Source organism: Pan troglodytes, chromosome 19 (genome assembly GCF_028858775.2).
Source record: "Pan troglodytes isolate AG18354 chromosome 19, NHGRI_mPanTro3-v2.0_pri, whole genome shotgun sequence".
Lineage (NCBI taxonomy): Eukaryota > Metazoa > Chordata > Mammalia > Primates > Hominidae > Pan > Pan troglodytes.
The window spans coordinates 13,074,054-13,093,934 of NC_072417.2; the positions used below are offsets into that span (position 1 = coordinate 13,074,054).

Here is a 19,881-nt window from a genome sequence, read left to right on the forward strand (position 1 = left end):
ACATGAAAAAAAGTTCAATGTCATTAGCCATCGGGTGCCAATTAAAACCATAATGAGATACCACCACGTACTTATTAGAGTGGTTAAAATAAAAATAAGCCGGGTGTGGTGGCACATGCCTGTAATCCCAGCACTTTGGGAGGCCAAGGCGGGCGGATCACGAGGTTAACACGGTGAAACCCCGTCTCTACTAAAAAAATACAAAAAAAATTAGCCGGGCATGGTGGCAGGTGCCTGTAGTCGCAGCTACTCGGGAGGCTGAGGCAGGAGAATGGTGTGAACCCGGGAGACGGAGCTTGCAGTGAGCCGAGATTTTGCCACTGTACTCCAGCCTGGGTGACAGAGCGAGACTCCATCTCAAAATAAATAAATTAATTAATTAAATTAAATAAATTCATAATACGAAATGTTGTAGAGGATACAGAATAACTGGAAGTTTCATACATATACATTGCAAGTGGGAATGTGAAAAGGGTACAGCCACTTTGGAAAATAGGCAGTTTACTATTTTTTTAAATTTATTATTATTATTATTATTATTATTATTTTGAGATAGGCTCTTGCTCTATCTCCCAGGCTGGGGTGCAGCGGCAGGATCACAGCTTACTACAGCCTTGACCTTCTTGGCTCAATCAATCCTCCCACCTCAGCCTCCCGAGTAGCTGGGACTACAAGTGCACACCACCATGCCCAGCTAATTTTTGTCTTTGTTTCAAAGAGCTGGGGTTTTGCTTGCCCTGGTCTCCAACTCCTAGGTTCAAGTGATCAGCTCTCCTTACCCTCCCAAAGTGCTGAGATAACAGGTGTGAGCCATTAGCCAGGCATAATGACCCATGCCTGTAATCCCATCTACTTGGGAGGCTGAGGCATGAGAATCGCTTGAACCCGGGAGGCGGAGGTTGCAGTGAGCCGAGATCGTGTCACTACTTTCCAGCCTGGGCAACAGAGCAAGACTCCGTCTCAAAAAAAAAAAAAAAAGAAAGAAATGACAAAGATTGCTTTGCTGGTCCTGGTTCCAGATGCTTTCAGGACCCTGCTGCATACCTGTCCATCAGTGCTATGAAAGCACCTCTCTATCCTTTCAAAACTGCCCTTTTTTTTTCCTTAGGCTCACTCAAATGGGTTTCTGTTCTTTAGAACCAAAGAGTCCTACCTACCACAATAGAGGTAAAAAAGAGTTATCATGGAGTAGAAAGACAAGGCTTGGACCCAGCCCATGGGGACTGAGAAGCAGAGCTGACTTTCTGGGCAATGGGTGCTGTGAGCCAGAGACGGAATCCTCCCCTCTTCTGTTCCTTATAAAATAAATCGCATGAAAGGTTTAGGCCAGCGGAGTGAACATTAGCTATACAAAGTGAACAAGGGAGGGTATTATCCAGGTTAAACTATCATTTGTTTCCAGCTGGGAAGGAGCAGAGAGGATGAAGAGGAGGAGAGAGGAGAAACTGGGAGGAAGAAAAGGCAGTGGAGGAGGGGAGGAAAAAAACTGACATGATATCGTGCCAGAAAATGCTTATATATTCACATTTGGAGGCTTCTTACCTTCGGATGAAAAATGCTGGTCAATTGCCAGGTATTTGTTTGTAAATTAGGAATTTATAGTACATTTAACTTTACTGTAAATAAATGAACCTTCCGTAAAATCAGCTTTCTGACACATTTCCAGACATTTCTCCAAAGCAGCCCATGAGAAATCCTGACTCTCTTTACCAACAGAATTAAATAGGAGTTTTAGTTTCTCTGCCATGTTCCTGCCTTTGCCGTTAGCTGGGATGAACAGAATGAATGATGCACAGAGGCGGGTGAGACAATGGGGCTGATTCATGGTTTGGGAAAACAGGGAATTGTCACAGAGCTAACACTGGCCCTCCTTTTTGCCGAGGACACTGCAATGTTTAGCTGAAAGCATCTTGCTTGGATTCTTCCAACCACTGGGTAAGCATCTAAATGAGAAAAGCAATATGGGGGCTCCCAGGATCCCTGGGGACGCTTAAAACAGTCCTGAGATACCCTGGCAAAGCTTGTGATCTTTGTAAACAAGCAGAGAGATGTTTTTCAAACAGCTGTTAATTTCATTAAGAAGCCTAATTTTAAGGTCCCAGAGCAGGCATTTCTTTTTATGGCAGGATCATCTCTGAGTTTTATATTTGCATGCAGTCCTGGTAGCTTAGCTTGGATGTCAGTGTTAGTTAAGCTTACATTTGGATACGCATTTTCACTTGAGTTTCAAAAAGAATTTACCCTTAGACTAGACTACATTTGACCAAACTAAAGTTAACGGGCAATTGAGAACTACTTATTTACATTTTTATCGTTATCATATTGCACAAACTGTTTTGTGACTTTTTCATTGAACGCTATAGTTTGAAAATATTAACTTGTCAACACATTTTAATCTATAAGATAACTTCAGGCCCGGCGTGGTGGGTCACGCCTGTAATCCCAGCACTTTGGAAGGCCAAGGCGGGCGGATCACCTGAGGTCAGGAGTTCGAGACCAGCCTGACCAACATGGTGAAACCCCCACCTCTACTAAATATACAAAATTAGCTGGGCGTGGTGATGCATACCTGTAATCCCAGCTACTTGGGAGGCTGAAGCAAGAGAATTGCTTGAACCCAGGAGGCGGGGGTTGCAGTGAGCCAAGATCGTGCCATTGTACTCCAGCCTGGGCAAAAAGAGCAAAACTCCGTCTCAAAAAAAAAAAAAAAGGCTGGGTGCGGTGACTCATGCGTGCAATCCCAGCACTTTGGGAGGCCGAAGCGGGTGGATCATGAGGTCAGGAGATCAAGACCATCCTGGCTAACATGGTGAAACCCCGTCTCTACTAAAAAAATACAAAAAAAATTAGCCGGGCATGGTCACACAATGAAACCCCGTCTCTACTAAAAACACAAAAAATTACCTGGCCGTGGTGGCGGGCGCCTGTAGTCCCAGCTACTTGGGAGGCTGAGGCAGGAGAATGGCATGAACCCGGGAGGCAGAGCTTGCAGTGAGCCGAGATTGCGCCACTGCACTCCAGCCTGGGCAACAGAGTGAGACTCTGCCTCAAAAAAAAAAAAAAAAAAAAAAAAAAAGATAACTTCGAATAGATGTGTAGTGTTTGTGGATGGACCATCATTTGTTTAACCACTCCCTTATTGTTGGACAACTAGGTTGTTTTTTATTTTTCATAGCAATAAACCATGCTTCAGTAAAAATTATTGTAGATAAATCTTTGCACACTTTCTTATTTTCCTAAAAAAATTCTGGGCCCGGTGCGGTGGCTCATGCTGGTAATCCCAGCACTTTGGGAGGCCAAGGTGGGCGGATCACCTGAGGTCAGGACTTCATGGCAAAACCCCATCTCTACTAAAAGTACAAAAATTAGCCGGGCGTGGTGGTGGGTGCCTGTAATCCAGGTATCAGGAGGCTGAGGCAGGAGAATCCCTTGAACCTGGGAGGTGGAGGTTGTGGTGAGCTGAGATCGCACCACTGCACTCCAGCCTAGGTGACAAGATCGAGGATCCATCTCAAAAAAAAAAAAAAAAAATTCTGGATTTTGCGTTGCTGGGTCAGAAGAGAAGCATTTTTTAATGTTGTTTTTTGTTTTTTGTTTTCAGACGGAGTTTCATTCTTGTCGCCCAGGCTGGAGTGCAATGGCGTGATTTTGGCTCACGGCAACCTCCGTCTCCCGGGTTCAAGCAATTCTCCTACCTCAGCCTCCTGAGTCGCTGGGATTACAGGGACGCGCCACCACGCCCGGCTAATTTTGTATTTTTAGTAGAGATGAGTTTCTCCATGTCGGCCAGGCTGGTCTTGAACTCCCGACCTCAGGTGATCTGCCTGCCTCGGCCAATGTTTTTGACTCACTTCATACTGAGAAATTGCCCTCTGGAATATAATTTATACATTTGCCTAAGCATAAAATTGCTTTCCTTCACACACACTTAGCTCTATGGTTTATTTATTACTTTTCTTTTTTTTAAGTGATTTTCTTGAGTTTTCCAGGAAAGTGAGCATATAATCTACAAATAATAATAATCTTTGGGGTTTTTTTGTGTGTGTTTCATCTACTAGATGAGCAAAGTGGCAAGAATTTATGTTTCAGCATTGGTAAGAATGGGGGTAAATGGATGTTCTCAAACCCTGTGAGTATACATTGGTAAGTATTTTTGGAGGATAATCTGAGACTGTGAAAAATGTAAAATTGCATATCCTTTCACCTAGTGATTACACTTCTAGAAGATTATTCTTCACAAGTGAGCAAAGATACACGGATAAAGGTATTCATTAAGAACTTTTCCTTAAGAGCAAAAATTAAAATAAAATAAAAAATTCATCAGTAAGACATGGTTAAACAGGCCAGGTGCGGTGGCTCACGCCTATAATCCCCGCATTTTGGGAAGCTGAGGTGGCAGATTACTTGACCTCAGGAGTTTGAGACCAGTCTGGCCAACATGGTGAAACCTCGTCTCTACTAACAAAATAAAAACAAACAAACAAAAAACAAAACAAATAGCCAGGTGAGGCGGCAAGTGCCTGTAGTCCCAGCTACTCAGGAGGAGGCTGAGGCAGGAGAATAGCTTGAACCTGGGAGGCGGAGGTTGCAGTGAGCCAAGATCGCACTACTGCGCTCCAGCCTGGGCAGCAGAGCAAGACTGTCTCCAGAAAAAAAAAAAAAAAGCTGGGCACGGTGGCTCACGCCTGCAATCCCAGCACTTTGGGAGGCCAAGGCAGGTGGATCACGAGGTCAGGAGATCGAGACCATCCTGGCTAACATGGTGAAACCCCATCTCTACTAAAAATACAAAAAAAAAAAAGTTAGCTGGGCGTGGTGGGAGGCGCCTGTAGTCCCAGCTACTTGGGAGGCTGAGGCAGGAGAATGGAGTGAACCTGGGAGGTGGAGCTTGCAGTGAGCCGAGATCGCACCACTGCACTCCAGCCTGGGTGACAGAGCAAGACTCCGTCTCAAAAAAAAAAAAGAAATGGTTAAATAAATTACAGTAGCTAATACTATGAAATACTGTGCATCCACTGAAGAGAATAAGGTAGATCTCTAGTACCAAACTGGAAATTGGTCCATGCGATTTTGTTAAGTTGATAAAGTATGTTGCAGGATAATAGTATTTTATGATCCCAGTTTTATTTTTCAAAATCCAGGTATATACACTCAGAAATATATATGCCTAAATATGCATAGAAAAGTGTCTGAAAAAGACACATCGAACTGTTGAAGGTGATTACCTCTGAGAAATGAAATAGAATAACAGGAATGTTTACTTTTTACTTTATATGTTGTTTTAACTTTTTTCTTTCTTTTTTTTGAGACGGAATCTCACTCTGTCGCCCAGGCCAGAGTGCAATGGCGAGATCTCAGCTCACTGCAACTTCCGCCTCCTGGATTCAAGCAATTCTCCTGCCTCAGCCTCCAGAGTATCAGGGATTACAGGCGCGCACCACCATGCCTGGCTACTTTTTTGTATCTTTAGTAGAGACGGGGTTTCACCATGTTGGTCAGGCTAGTCTCAAACTCCTGACCTCGTGATCCACCTGCCTCAGCCTCCCAAAATGTTGGGATTACAGGCATGAGCCACCGCGCCCAGCCATTTTAACTTTTTATGAATATTTATTCCTCTAAAAAAGAGGAAAGTAATGTGTCTCTTCCTTTCCAATTCTGTCATTTCTTTTTCTTATCTTATTGCATTAGATTAGAATTTTGAGAGCAGTTGTTACTATGAATAGTAATAGATGACATCCTTGTCTTGCTCCTGAGTTTATTTTATTTTTATTTTTATTTTTGAGACCATATCTTGCCCTGTCACCCAGGCTGGAGTGCAATGGCAAGATCTTGGCTCACTGCAAACTCCACCTCCCAGGTTCAAGCAATTCTCCTGCCTCAGCCTCCCGAGTAGCTGGGATTACAGGCGCAAGCCACCATGCCTGGCTAATTTTTTTTTTTTTTTTATCTTTAGTAGAGATGGGGTTTCATTATGTTGGCCAGGCTGGCCTTGAACTCCTGACCTTATGATCCTCCCACCTCAGCCTCCCAAAGTGCTGGGATCAGGCTTGAGCCGCTGTGCCCGGCCTTTTTTTTTTTTTTTTTTTTTTGAGATGGAGTCTTGCTCTGTCACCCAGGCTGGGGTGTAGTGGCTCAATCTCAGCTCACTGCAGCGTCTGCCTCCCGGGTTCCAGTGATTCTCCTGCCTCAGCCTCTCAAGTAGCTGGGATTACAGGCACACTCCACCATGCCTGGCTAATTTTTGTATTTTTAGTAGAGACGGGGTTTCACCACGTTAGCGAGGCTGGTCTCGAACTCCTGACCTGAGATGATCCTCCTGCCTTGACCTCCCAAAGTGCTGGGATTACAGGCATGAGCCACTGTGCCTGGCTGTTGCTACTGACTTTAACAGTTACACCTTTGGCCAGATGTGGTGGCTTACGCCTGTACAGTCCTACTTTAAATCACTCCTTCATAAAACCTCCTTTAAGCCTTCTAGGTGAGAATTAATCTCTTACTCCACTAGTTAAATAAAACTAGCAGAAAGGGACAGAAAGTTTATTTTACCTGGCCAGGTATGGTGGCTCATACCTGTAATCCCAGCACTTTGGGAGGCCGAGGTGGGTGGATCACCTGAGATCAGGAGTTTGAGACCAGCCTGACCAACATGGAGAAACCCCGTCTCTACTAAAAATACAAAATTAGCCAGGCGTTGTGGTGCATGCCTGTAATCCCAGGTACTTGGGAGGCTGAGGCGGGAGAATCGCTTGAACCTGGCAGGTGGAGGTTGCAGTGAGCTGAGATCACGCCATTGCACTCCAGCCTGGGTAACAAGAGTGAGACTCTGTCTCAAAAAAAAAAAAAAAAGAAAAGAAAAGAAAGTCTGTTCTACCCTTTGCCTGGTTTATGTGGTGACATGCCAAATAAATTTGACACATCCTTTTGTACTATGTTTCTCCATATTAAAACTTCAAAAATTATATATATATATAATTGCCTCAAATATTATATATATTATATATAAATCAATATTATATATATTATATATAAATCAAAATTATATATATATCAAAATTATATATATTATATATAATATATATAAATCAAAATTGTATATATATATAATTGCCTCAAAATAATTGCCTCAAATTGCCTCAAAAAGTGACATGTATTCAAAGAAAAAAATAACAAGATGTCCATTCCTTGGCTCCCTTCCCTCCCCCTTCCTGCTGCTCCTCAGTCCCCTGAGATTGAACCCTGGCTGGGGCTGGGTAGCAGGACAGCCCCTCAGATGAGGTCAGCAACATTGAGGGACATTTCCTCAATGGAGGTGTTGTAGACGGTCTCGATATCTCAAAGAGTCCTCTTGTCTTCTTCTGTCACCATGTTAATAGCCACACCCTTACGGCCAAACTGTCCACCTCGACCAATTCTGTGGATATAGTTTTCTCTGTTGGTGGGAAGGTCATAGTTGATGAGTAAAGAAACCTGCGGCACAGCAACGCCTCTGGCCAGCAGGTCAGTGGTAATCAAAACTCTGCTAGAGCCAGAACAAAACTCCCTCATTGGCCAGGCACGGTGCCTCACGCCTGTAATCCCAGCACTTTGGGAGGGCGAGGCGGGCAGATCACCTGAGGTCAGGAGTTCGAGACCAGCCTGACCAACATGGAGAAACCCCATCTCTACTAAAGGTACAAAATTAGCCAGGCGTGGTGGCGCATGCCTGTAATCCCAGCTACTCAGGAGGCTGAGGCAGGAGAATCACTTGAACCTAGGAGGCGGAGGTTGTAGTGAGCTGAGATCACGCCATTACACTGCAGCCTGGGCAACAAGAGCAAAACTCCATCTCAAAAACAAACAAACAAACAAAAAAAAAAACAAAACAAAAACTCCCTCATGATCACATCTTGTTCCTCTTGACCTTTATCTCCATGCATGGCAGAGACAGTGAAATCTCAAGCATGCAACTTCTTGGGGGAGCCAGTCCACCTTCCTTCGGGTGTTCATGAAGACACCTGCCTGAGTGACGGTCAGGGTTTCATGCAAGTCATACAGGGTGTCCCACTTCCACTCCTCTCATTCCACGTTGATGTAGAATTGGCGGATACCCTCCAGGTCAACTCTTCCTTCTTGACAAGAATCTGAATGGGGTCCCTCATGAATTTCTTGGTCACCTCAAGTACATCAGAAGGCATTGTAGCTGACAGCAAACAGGATGTTGTTGTTGAGCTTTTGGAATATGTCATAGATCTGGTCCCTGAATCCACAGCTTAACATTTCATCAGCTTTGTCCAGTACAAATATCTTGATGTATTTGGGAGACACGTATCTGCAGTTAAGCATATCACACACATGGCCAGGGGTACCCCCAATTATATGGGGAGCTTCCATCTGCAGTTTCTGCACCTCAGCACACACATGGGTGCCCCCTCTACAGGCGTGATAGGAGGCACCCATGCAGTCTCCGAGTGCCATGCCCACCTTCTATATCTGCTGAGCCAATTCCCGAGTGGGTGCTAGAATCAAAGCCTGGGTGGCCTTTAGATCTAATTCAATCTGTTGCAGAATTGATGTGGCAAATGTGGCAGTTTTCCAGTCCCAGACTGGGCTTGAGTGATCACATCATAACCCTTGATACAAGGTAGAATGGCTCGCTGCTGGACGGCAAGGGCTTCTCAAAACCATAGGCGTAGATGCCACGGAGCAGGGACTCCAAGAGGTTCATGTCATCAAAGCTGTCTACAATCTCATTCCAGTTACTCTCTCTGACGTCTCCAGGCTCCATCCCATTAGGGCCATTGTCTCTGGATCGGGAATCCTGACTTGCTGACATGATCCTTAGAAACATACATACATATATATATGAATGTTTCTCTCTCTATATAGAGAAACAAACATACACACATATATGTATATATACACATGTATATATACATGATTCTTAGAAATACATACACATAAATGTATACATGTTACATATATGTAACATACGCATACACATAACATATACGCATGGTTACATATATGTATCATATACACACAGTTACATATATGTACCATAGTTACATATATGTAGCATATACGCATAGTTACATGCATGTAGCATATACGTATGTTACATATACATATATGTGTGTATATATACATGATCCTCAGAAACATAGATATGTGTATATATATACAGACATCCTTAGAAACATATATATGTGTATATATATATACGTATATATATGTTTCTAAGGATCATGTCTGTGTATATATATACACACATATATATGTATATATATATATATTTAATTTTATTAATTTTATTTTTTTGAGACTGAGTTTTGCTCTATCGCCCAGGCTGGAGTGAAGTGGTGCGATCTCAGCTCACCTCAACCTCTACCTCCCGGGTTCAAGCGATTCTCCTGCCTCAGCCTCCTGAATAGCTGGAACTACAGGCTCGGGCTACCACACCTGGGTAATTTTTTTTTTTGTATTTTTAGTAGAGATGGGTTTTGCCACACTGGCCAGGCTGATCTCGAACTTCTGGTCTCAGCTGATCCGCCTGCCTCGGCCTCCCGAAGTGCTGGGATTACAGGCGTGAGCCGCCACGCCCGGCAAGTGCTGCTTTTTAAATATTCCTTCTATGTCCAGGCTGAGTTTCACTCTGTTAAGAGCCTTTAATTTGTTTTTATGGACTCACAGTGTCCATGACACAGGTGGATGTCATGATGCTGAGATGAGGAAGGACGGGTCTAGTTGGACTTGCCCTCGCTGACATATCCATGCCTTGGGGAAATGCAGGTACACACAATAACTAGCTATAATCTCCCAGAGTGAGTCGCATGACAGGCGGGTCGTGATTCTCCTTTAAATGGGACTTCAATTCACATAACTTGGATGCCCAAAAGCTCCCTTCTCACAACTTGCTAATTGCTTTCTATCAAATTTGCACACATAACAATGTACATTTGCCTATAAATTATAGAGGACAGTTTATTTCTCAAAACAACACTTTAACATTTGCCCTTATCATAAACAGACTTTTGCTCTGGAGATACCTTTAGAAGACTTTTTGCCCTTTTCCCAATAGAAGTGTTTTTGGAGTGTTTCTTCTAGTCAGCTTATTTGCAGAATTGTTTAAACTGACACTAATTTTACTGCAGCAATTGAAATAAATGTTTCCAGGCTGGACGTGGTGGCTTACGCCTGTAATCCCAGCACTTTGAGAGGCTGAGGTGGGCAGATCACCTGAGGCCAGGAGTTCGAGACCAGCCTGGCCAACATGGTGAAACCCTATCTCTACTAAAAATACAAAACTTAGCTGGGCATGGTGACGGGCGCCTGTAATCTCAGCTTCTCAGGAGGCTGAGGCAGGAGAATCGCTTCACCTGGGAGGCAGAGGTTGCAGTGAGCTGAGACTGCGCCACTGCACTCCAGGCTGGGTGACACAGTGAGAGTCCGTCTCAATAAATAAATCAATAAATAAATGTTTATGTTTCCATTTTGAAAATGTCTACTGGAAAAATAAAGATCTGCAATTAAAATGAACAGGGAGATTCTTGGATTGTGGTAAGTAAAATGGATGTTTATACTTACTTTTTTTCAAGAAACATCATCTAAAATGTCCATTATTAAATGTTTCCTGGATGGATATAGTAAGTTCTCTATAAGTTCTTAAAAATTCTGATTGATAGCACAGATGTCCTAATTCTACATTTTCAATAGACAAGTGTTTATTAAGATAGATCTATTGGGCCAGGCGTGGTGGCTCATGCCTGTAATCCTAGCACTTTGGGAGGCCGAGGTAGGTGGATTGCTTGAGCTCAGGAGTTCGAGACCAGCCTGGGCAACATGGTGAAACCCCATCTCTACTCAAATACAAAAAAAAATTAGCCGGGCGTGATGGCGCACGCCTGTAATCCCAGCTACTATGGAGGCTGAGACAGGAGAATCGCTTGAACCTGGGAGGCAGAGGTTGCAGTGAGCCGAGATCATGCCATTGCACTCCAGCCTGGGCGACAGACAGAGTGAGACTCCATCTCAAAAAAAAAAAAAAAAAAAAAGATAGATCTATCATCCTAGCAACTAACTGAAGGGAAGGTGCATAGAACCGTAACACATCACTTCACATCAAGGTAAGCACGTAACCGTTTTCTGTTAAGAAAAATCATAATCCAGGGAGAAAGTTTTATATACCTTACCCCAAAGGGAGTTTATTGTTTCTTGAAGGACCGCTATAGAAATAAAATTTGATATAAATTTAGTGCATAATTACATCATATAGATTTTAAATTTTTCTAAATATGAGTCTGTGAGCTCAAGGTTTACAGGAGTTAGTGCTACCTATTTGTATGAAGTCAGTGTTTATAGAAGTGTTTCTGATCTCTTTCTGGGCAATTTTATTTACTTTTAGAGCATTCGTTTAAAAAATAAAGAACTGATTTACTCAGCTAATTAAATATTAAGTAGCATGATATCAGACCATAATAAATATTTTAAAAGGTAAAAATGAAGGGAGGGTGGATTCTTAGAACAAAGGGATGCTAATTTATTGTATGTTTATTGACTGTTATTGAACCCAAGCAATAGCACAGACCAAAGCTCTATGCCTCATTTTATTGTCCTTATCTGAAAATCCCAGAAATGTAAAACTGGACAAGACTTTCTAAGACAATTTGATTCATCTCTGGCAAATCTTCATGAGGCAAAAACCCAAGGCCTTCATGCAACTGGCTCATGTTCCCTTTGAACACTTAGGGGATAGAGACAATCTTTCTTTTTTACTCATTTTACTTATTTAATTTAACTTTATTTTGAGACAGGGTCTTGCTCTGTCACCCAGGCTGGAGTGCAGTGGTGTGATCTCGGTTCACTGCAGCCTCCACCTCCCGGGCTCAAACGATCCTCCCATCTCAGCCTCCCAATGGGTGGAACCACAGGCCCAAACCACCACATCTGGCTAATTTCTCTATTTTTCCGTAGAGACGGGGTTTCCCTGTCTTGCCCAGGCTGCTCTCAAACTCCTGGGCTCAAGAGATTCTCCCACCTTGGCACCCCAAAGTGCTGGGATTACAGCCTTGAATGACTGATCCCAGCCTATTTTTAGAGATGGGGGTTCCAATCTGCCCAGGATACAGTGCAGTAGCATGACCATGATTCACTGCAGCCTGGACCTCCTGGGCTCAAGCGATCCGCCTGCCTCTGCCTCCTGAGTAGCTAGGACTCCAGGCATGCGCCACCACACCCAGCTAATTAAAAGTTTTTGTTTTTGTTTGTTTTTTTGAGACAGACTCTGGCTTTGTTACCTAGGCTGGAGTGCAGTGGCATGATCCTGGCTCACTGCAACCTCCGCCTCCCATCTTCAAGCGATTCTCATGCCTCAGTCCCAAAAGTAGCTGGGATTACAGGCACACACCACCATGCCCGGCTAATTTTTGTGTTTTTAGTAGAGATGGCATTTCGCCATGTTGACCAGGCCGGTCTCGAAATCCTGACCTCAAGTGATCCACCTGTCTGAGCCTCCCAAAGTGTTGGGATTGCAGGCGTGAGCCCCCGCGCCCAGCTGTTTTTCTTTTCTTTTTTTGTTTTTAGAGATGAGATCTTGCTTTGTTGCCCTGGCTGGTCTGGATCTCCAGGGCTTGAGCAATCCTCCCATCTCATCCTCCCCAGTAGCTGGGACTACAGGCATGTGCCACCACACTTAGCTAATTTTTAAAATTTTTTTGTAGAGATGAGGTTTCACTATGTTGCACCTGCTGGTCTCCAACTCCTTGGCTCAGGTGATCCACGGCCCCCCTCCCAACCTCCCCATCCCTGCCTTGGCCTCCCAAATTGCTGGGATTACAGGGGTTAGCAACCTGTGCCTGGCAGAGATAACCTTTCTTGAACAAAGGAAACTTGTTTTGGTATCAAGCAACAGTAATGTTTACATGAGTTACCTATAAGTCCCCACGAAACTAAGATACTTTACACAGGCTGCACCTCCTCTGTAATTCTCACAAAAGCCGGGTTAGTTATTAGGTGTCTTTTATTGAGAAACTGAGGCCAAAGAGAGGTATGGTAATTTGCCCCAGGTCGCGCTTCTGGCAAGTGCGGGGTCCAGGATTTACACCTAAGTTGTCTCTTTCGTTAACTCTGCTGCTTCTCAAATGCAGTATATATATATATATATTTACCTACATAAAGTGACGCAACAAAATCAGTACACATAAGCTTAAGCCTGTTTCAAGAAAAAAGCTTCCTTGGACAATACAAATGAATGATAAGATAATCTCATTTAAACCTGTTATTAAAATAATAGCCCATATTGAATTATTCAGAACCCCAAATCTCGCTTTTTAAAAATCAAGGGTCGGCTGGGCACGGTGGCTCACGCCTGTAATCCCAGCACTTTGGGAGGCAGAGGCGGGCGGATCACGAGGTCAAGGGATCGAGACCATCCGGGCCAACATGGTGAAACCCCGTCTCTACTAAAAATACCAAAAAAATTAGCCGGGCGTGGTAGCGGGCGCCTGTGGTCCCAGCTACTCGGGAGGCTGAGGCAGGAGAATTGCGTGAACCCGGGAGGCGGAGCCTGCAGTGAGTGGAGATTGCACCACTGCACTCCAGCCTGGGCGACACAGCGAGACTCCGTCTCAAAAAAAAAAAAAAAAAAAAAAAAGGAAAAGAAAAGAAAAATCATAGGTATCTGTATGGAATAAATTAACTACAAATCCCCAAGACGACTCTGTCATCAATATTTCAATCCATAATTTAGCAAACACACACAGACATCCCTTATAGGGATACAGTTCCAGGCCTTTCTTTGGGCATCCGTTTCGAGACCTGGAGAGACTCTGATGTCTGTGTGTGACTAAGGAGAAGAATAGCTGAATCACATCCAAAAGCGAGTCCTCCCAATTAAGAATCTATAATACAAATCAAGACAATGACAGCATTCCATCTGCCTTTTAACCTCAACAGCTCCTCCTCCGAAGCCAGCCAGCCTACTCCCCTCCCTCATTCCCCCCCAAACTGGGAAATCATCTCGGAGGCCGGAGGCAGAAAGGGGCGGTAGGTGGCCGGGCCCCGCTGCCTCTCGCGCCGCCCGGGGCCCGCCACACACGGTGCCAACGGGACGCCGCTGTCGGCCGCACGAGCGCAAAAGCAGGGCAGCGAGGTGAGCAGAGCCAGAGTTCAGAAGGCGCCGCAAGTCAGACGAGGGGCTGGGAAAAAAGAGCCTCTCCCAAGGTTACAGAAGCGTGCGGAGCGTGAGAAGCAGCACCTCGCACGCAGACTCGCCCGCCGGCCGGGGGGCACCGCTGAGCCGCCCGCCCGCTAGAAGGCAGCGCGGCCCCGGCCCGGCCCAGCCCGGCGCATGCGCCGCAGCCCCTCCTCCGCTCCCGGCGCCCGCCCCTCCCTCTTCCTGGCGGGTCTGGGGCGGCGGCGGCGGCTGCGGCGGCGCGGTGACGTCAGGGCGTTGGGGCAGCTCCTGTGACAGACGGAGCTGGAGCGGCGGGGCGGCGGCGGAGTCCGGCGGCCGGGAGAGCGAGTGAGCGAGCGGAGGAGCAGCGACACGGGAGTCTAGGGAGCGAGAAGGAGAAGGAGGGGAGCGCTCGGGCGCGAGCAAGAGAAACCGCGAGCGCCGAGCTTGGACTCGAGCCCCGGAACGGCTGAGGAGCCCGCCCGCTCCCCTCCCCTCCCCCTCCCCGGGCCCGGGCCCAGCGCGCCATCCTCCCCCCCCCTTCCCTCCCTCCCTCCTTCCTCCCTCCCCTCTCCCTCCCCCTCCCCCGCCGGTGGATGGGAGTGAAGGACGGAAGAGGCCCTGCGGAGGCGGCGGTGCAGCGCTCCGGTAAGGCGGCGCGGGTCTGCGCCCTCCCCTCTGTCTCCTCCACCGCGCCCGGGCGGCTGCAGGCCGGACCCGGCGGCCTGACGATGTGGCTGCGCCGGTCCCCTCCCTCCCATTCTCCCCTCCCCCTGCCTCCGCCGCCGCCGCCTCCTTCTTCTTCTCTCCTCGCTCTCAAAATGGCGGCCGCGACGGCCGTTGAGTGAGAGACCCGGAGGAGGGGGACAGTCCGGGGAGGGCGCTGCCCTCGCTCCTCTCCTCCCGGGCCCGGCTTTGGGGGCTGCCGGCGCCGCTGCGACCCCCCCCCGCCCGCGGCCCTCCCCAAGAAGGGATCGCCCTCCTCCCTCGGTGACTTAGCAAGAAAAGTATTCTTGGGTTGGAAGGGCGTGGGGACCAGGTAGCTCTCTGATCTTGGGGAAAAGGATCGGCCCCGCTCTCCCCGGCCGCGGAGACGAGCACCGCAGTCCCCACCCCACCCTCAGTTATCGGCTTGGGGACCGGCTCAGCCCCGCGCCGCCGGGGCACCCATAGGGCCTTCCAGGCATTCCGTCCCCGACTGGTCCTTAAGATGGGGTTGACCAGCGGAGGGTGGCCCACCGTCTCCCTGGCCCCCGGTGCGGCGGTCCAGCCTCAGCACCCGCCGAGGAGAGGCAGCCCGGCCCACCGAGCAATCCGCAGCATCCACCCACCGAATCTGGCAGGATTTTCTTTCTGCCACCGGCTCCTCGGTCGGGAGTTGCCTTTTGATGCTGTTAACATTCAGCTTCGAGGCTCCCTGCCATTCCCCTTCATCTAATCTCATCTCCCTGCCCCTTTGGGAAACGCAGTGCCTCTCTGCATATTTACCCTCTTTAGCCTCCCACATGAGAAAATGCCTTTGAGGTGGTCGACACATTTTGACTCTGCACCTCTAAACGTAACAGTAGAGGGGAAGAGGTTTTCCGTATTTAGTAGGAGAGAGCAAGGTACCATAGCTTTATATGTTATGCTACCTTTCTTCTGTGACTTAGCAAGAAACTCCTTGGGAAGAGGGCAGGACATTTTCTTTTGGGGTTTGGGCCCAATTTATATCAGTCTTTTAGTTAAGAAAATACGCCTTTGAAGAGGAGGACCAGATTTGTGGTCTCGTTCTCAATGGGCGATGTCATGCCAAGGTCCCCCCTCCCTCTTTCCTTAAGTGGCAGTCCGGACAAATAGAGATATTACTGATATTCCCATCTCTCCTTTAAGCACACAGTCTTTGAGTTTCATAAGGTTTTAAAGGCCAAACAATTTGTGCCATTTTTGGCAATTCTATTTTTGTTGGGGGGGTGGGTTATTTTGTGTGAATTTCTTTTCGAGGCTAGGGCGGAGGAGACAGTGCTTGGGCCTTTCATACCAGTAATAATGTCATCCCTCCCTTTTTGCCACAGGAGTGTTTGCTTTTTTTTTTTTTTTTTTTTTTTTTGCTGCAGCAGGGCGGCTTAATTGCTGCGGGGTCCAGTCTCATAATCAGGAAAATTTCCTGTTGACTGTGTCATAGTGATGTTGAATATATAGTAAAAGCTTTTACTTAAAAAATTCTGATTTGGTTTTAAGGCATTAGCTAGCTTTTAATCTCTAATGGGTGTCTTTTAGGACACAGTTTCACAAAATAATTAGCAGTTGCAAATTGCAGTTTTTAATAAAGCAGAAGAGTAATCTGTATTTAGGGTGATTTCTTTCGTGTTCATTAATGATCATTGTTTGGATTGCTCAGAAGGGGGGAATCTCCTAAAAGAAATTGAAGACTGGTATATATTTTAAAATCAGAAAGGAATCCAATTTTTCACTTGAAGTATTTCTGTATATGTTGATTTTGATGGAGCAAGCCCTACGTTGGTACCTCCCCCTACATCCTTTTTTAAAAAAATGGGCTAATATTTGTGGATGCTGTGAACAGCCATTGAGCCGAGAAGACTGGGTGGAGTAAGGGAGCAGAAGCTGTGAAATGCTGTATTGCCCTTTCACAGCGTCTTTCTCTTGCTTATGTTTTGTAAGGTTATTTGATATGAATGGTTGCTACAACTAAGTCATTTCTCTGTCGTAAGTCTTAAAATCTAATGTTTTCCACCTTTTTTGCATGATGGGCATTGAATGATTGGAATAAAAAGCAATGTCCCTGCTTTAAAATAGACACTTATTGTCTCCTTATTTGTCCCTGTGTGTGTGTGTATATATTAATATATAAAGATACACACACACATATATCTACACTCTTGTTAATGTTTTTTATTGTTCTCGCCATATAAGTATAAATTAATGTCAGAAATATTTGGCAAGAAATAGGGGGTACAGGAATACTGCAAAAATCTAAGAAAAATACTACAATTGTTTTACTTAAAACAGTAAATCTATTTGAGATTTTAAAATAGTGAACATAAAAGGTGGGGAAAAAAGGATAAGATAATTTGCATGAAAGCCCCTTCAGATCTTTTCTCTTGTGTTGCTCTTTGAAAGGGACCTTTTTGTGAGATACTGCCATAAGCTAGGGTAGGTCATTTTAATGCCCTGTATCAAGCATTCACATGAGTAGACATCTTCAAAAGAATTTCACATATAGGTGGTAAATGTGACTTTGATTAGCCTTATGAATGCTTGTCAGTGTATGATGTATTTTTACACTTTTGTTCTTTTTAATATGATTAGAAAGTAGAAGGGTTATTATGGTGAGGAAATGAGTAAGGTTGGGAATGATAATTCACTGTATTATGTGTCTGACATATCCCTATTCCTACTGTTTGTAGAATATCAAAGCACACTAAGGTCCAGGTGCAGTGGTTCACGCGTGTAATCTCAGCACTTTGGGAGGCCGAGGCAGGTGGATCACCTGAGGTCAGGAGTTCGAGACCAGACTGACCAATATGGTGAAACCCCGTCTCTACTAAAAATACAAAAAAATTAGCCACGTGTTGTGCCATGCGCCTGTAATCCCAGCTGCTGGGGAGGCTGAGACAGGAGAATAGATTGAACCCGGGAGGCGGAGGTTGCAGTGAGCCGAGATCGTGCCACTGTACTCCAGCCTGGGCGACAGAGCAAGACTTTGTCAAAAACAAACAAACAAAACCCCACACACTGAGTGGTGATTTTTCAGTAGATTGTTGTTAATCAGGAGCTTAAGATAATTTGACTTAAGGAGCTTTAGTTCCAAGTGTATGTAGTGTTTCTTGATACATGTTGGAGAATCTTAGGCTTAATTTGGAGATTAATTTTTAAAATTATTCATAGTTCTGTATAGAACTCTTAATGAGATTGGAAGGAATTTTTTAGTACAATTTTTTTGTTACCTGTTTTTCCAGATAAAATATCTCTAGTGTAAAGAGATTTTGAGATGTTTCTGGGAAGGAAAAGTCAGAATCATAATTTATGCTTTTCTAGCTAGAACATCCGTGTCTTTTTTTTTTTGAGGTGAAGTCTTGCTCTGTTGCCCAGGCTGGAGTGCAGTGGGGTGATCTCAGCTCACTGCAACCTCTGCCTTCTGGGTTCAAGCGATTCTCCTGTCTCAGCCTCTTGAGTAGTTGGGATTACAGGTGCCTGCCACTGCACCTGGCTAATTTTTGTATTTTTAGTAGAGATGGAGTTTCACCATGTTGGTCAGGTTGGTCTGGAACTGCTGACCTCGTGATCCACCCGCCTCTGCCTCTCAAAGTTCTGGGATTACAGATGTGAGCCACCACACCCTTCCCTATTTTCAATTTTTAAAAAATAATATAAATGTTTCTCTCTCAGTTGTATACTAAGTAACAGAGAGACAGAAAGTGTGTGTGTGTGTGTCTGTCTGTCTGTCTGCGTATATGAGACTTTATGGCTTATATTTTAAGTATCCAGCAAAAATAAGACCCTCTTGTTTACATGTGGTTCATGTTATTCATAATTTGTCATCTTTGTAAATAAGTCATGGATGCTATAGAAATTGTCAACATTAAGATGAAGATGTCTGGCCAGACATGGTGGCTCACACTTACACTCCCAGAACTTTGGGAGGCCGAGGCGGGTGGATCACCTGAGATCAGGAGTTCAAGACCAGCATGGCCAACATGGTGAAACCCCGTCTCTACTAAAAATACAAAAAAATTAGCCGGGCATGGTGGCGCACACCTGTAGTTCCAGGTACTGGGGAGACTAAGGCAGAAGAATTGCTTGAACCCGGGAGGTGGAGGTTGCAATGAGCCGAGATCGCACCATTACGCTCCAGCCTGGGCAACGAGCGAAACTCCGTCTCAAAAAATAAATAAATAAATAAAAATAAGATGAAGATGTCTTAAAAAACCCAAAGCAAAATATTAGGGCAGAGTGAATTTTCAATATCTTCCCATTGAGTTCTAAAGCAGTGAGTCATGCGCTCTTTTGCCAAAGGGACTTGAGGCTCGGTTTGTTTTAAACCAAGCTGGCCATTTCTGCTTGTGGTCCTAAAATATTTTTTACTTGCCTCTAAGTCCCTGTTAACGAAAATATTTCATTATGACAGGTAACTTATTTTTATGTGCTTTGGAAAGAGGGAAATAGTTAAGTTTTGAAGTGGAAATTCTTTGCCACTGTTTTTATTATGTCATCTACAATACAACTATTACTTTTTTTTTTTTTTTTTACTTAGAAAGTTGTTCTATTTAAAATAAAACTAATGGTATACAATACGAGTTCTGAAAAAAAGACAGACCTACCATTCTCCAGAAGATGCTTAGCTGTAAATTGAATCCTCGTCATTGAAGGTCAAACATTTTGAGAAATCTGTATTTCATGAAGAAAGATGCTGTATTATGTAAGCGTAATAGTTAACTGCAGTGAAGGCTTTTTGGATTGTTCTTTGTTGCTGGTTTGGCATGGCACTTTTTGGCTAGTCATTGAAATGGAACCTTAGTTTAACTTCTGTTACATATGTAATTTTTAACCTTGGCATGGCAGTTATAGAATTTAATTGATATTTATGAAATGCTTTATATTCATTGGTGGCAGGCATCATAAGCACTTATTATTTTATTTCTTGTTTTCTTTTTAAAAGATGGTGGCTTCTTGTTGAAACTTACCTAGATAGGACTAATCTGCATTTGTCAAGGATACTTCTGGAACGGTAC

At 44.9% G+C, this 19,881-nt stretch overlaps 1 protein-coding gene and 1 pseudogene across 7 annotated transcripts in view; one reads left to right on the forward strand and one right to left on the reverse strand.

Moving 5' to 3' along the window:
- Nucleotides 1–7,266: 7,266 nt before the first annotated feature.
- On the reverse strand, nucleotides 7,267–8,841 carry EIF4A1P (eukaryotic translation initiation factor 4A1pseudogene; annotated as a pseudogene).
- A 5,141-nt stretch (nucleotides 8,842–13,982) lies between these two features.
- Nucleotides 13,983–19,881, forward strand: part of PAFAH1B1 (platelet activating factor acetylhydrolase 1b regulatory subunit 1) — an 88,626-nt gene continuing 82,727 nt past the window's right edge. The window contains exon 1 of one of the 7 annotated variants that reach the window (XM_063798001.1): nucleotides 13,983–14,125. The gene's annotated coding sequence lies outside the window, so the exon portion shown is untranslated. Of the gene's footprint in view, nucleotides 14,126–14,330; nucleotides 14,798–19,881 lie in introns of those variants that run through there. The other 6 variants (XM_016930498.4, XM_063798004.1, XM_063798003.1 and 3 more) reach the window with 6 other exon arrangements.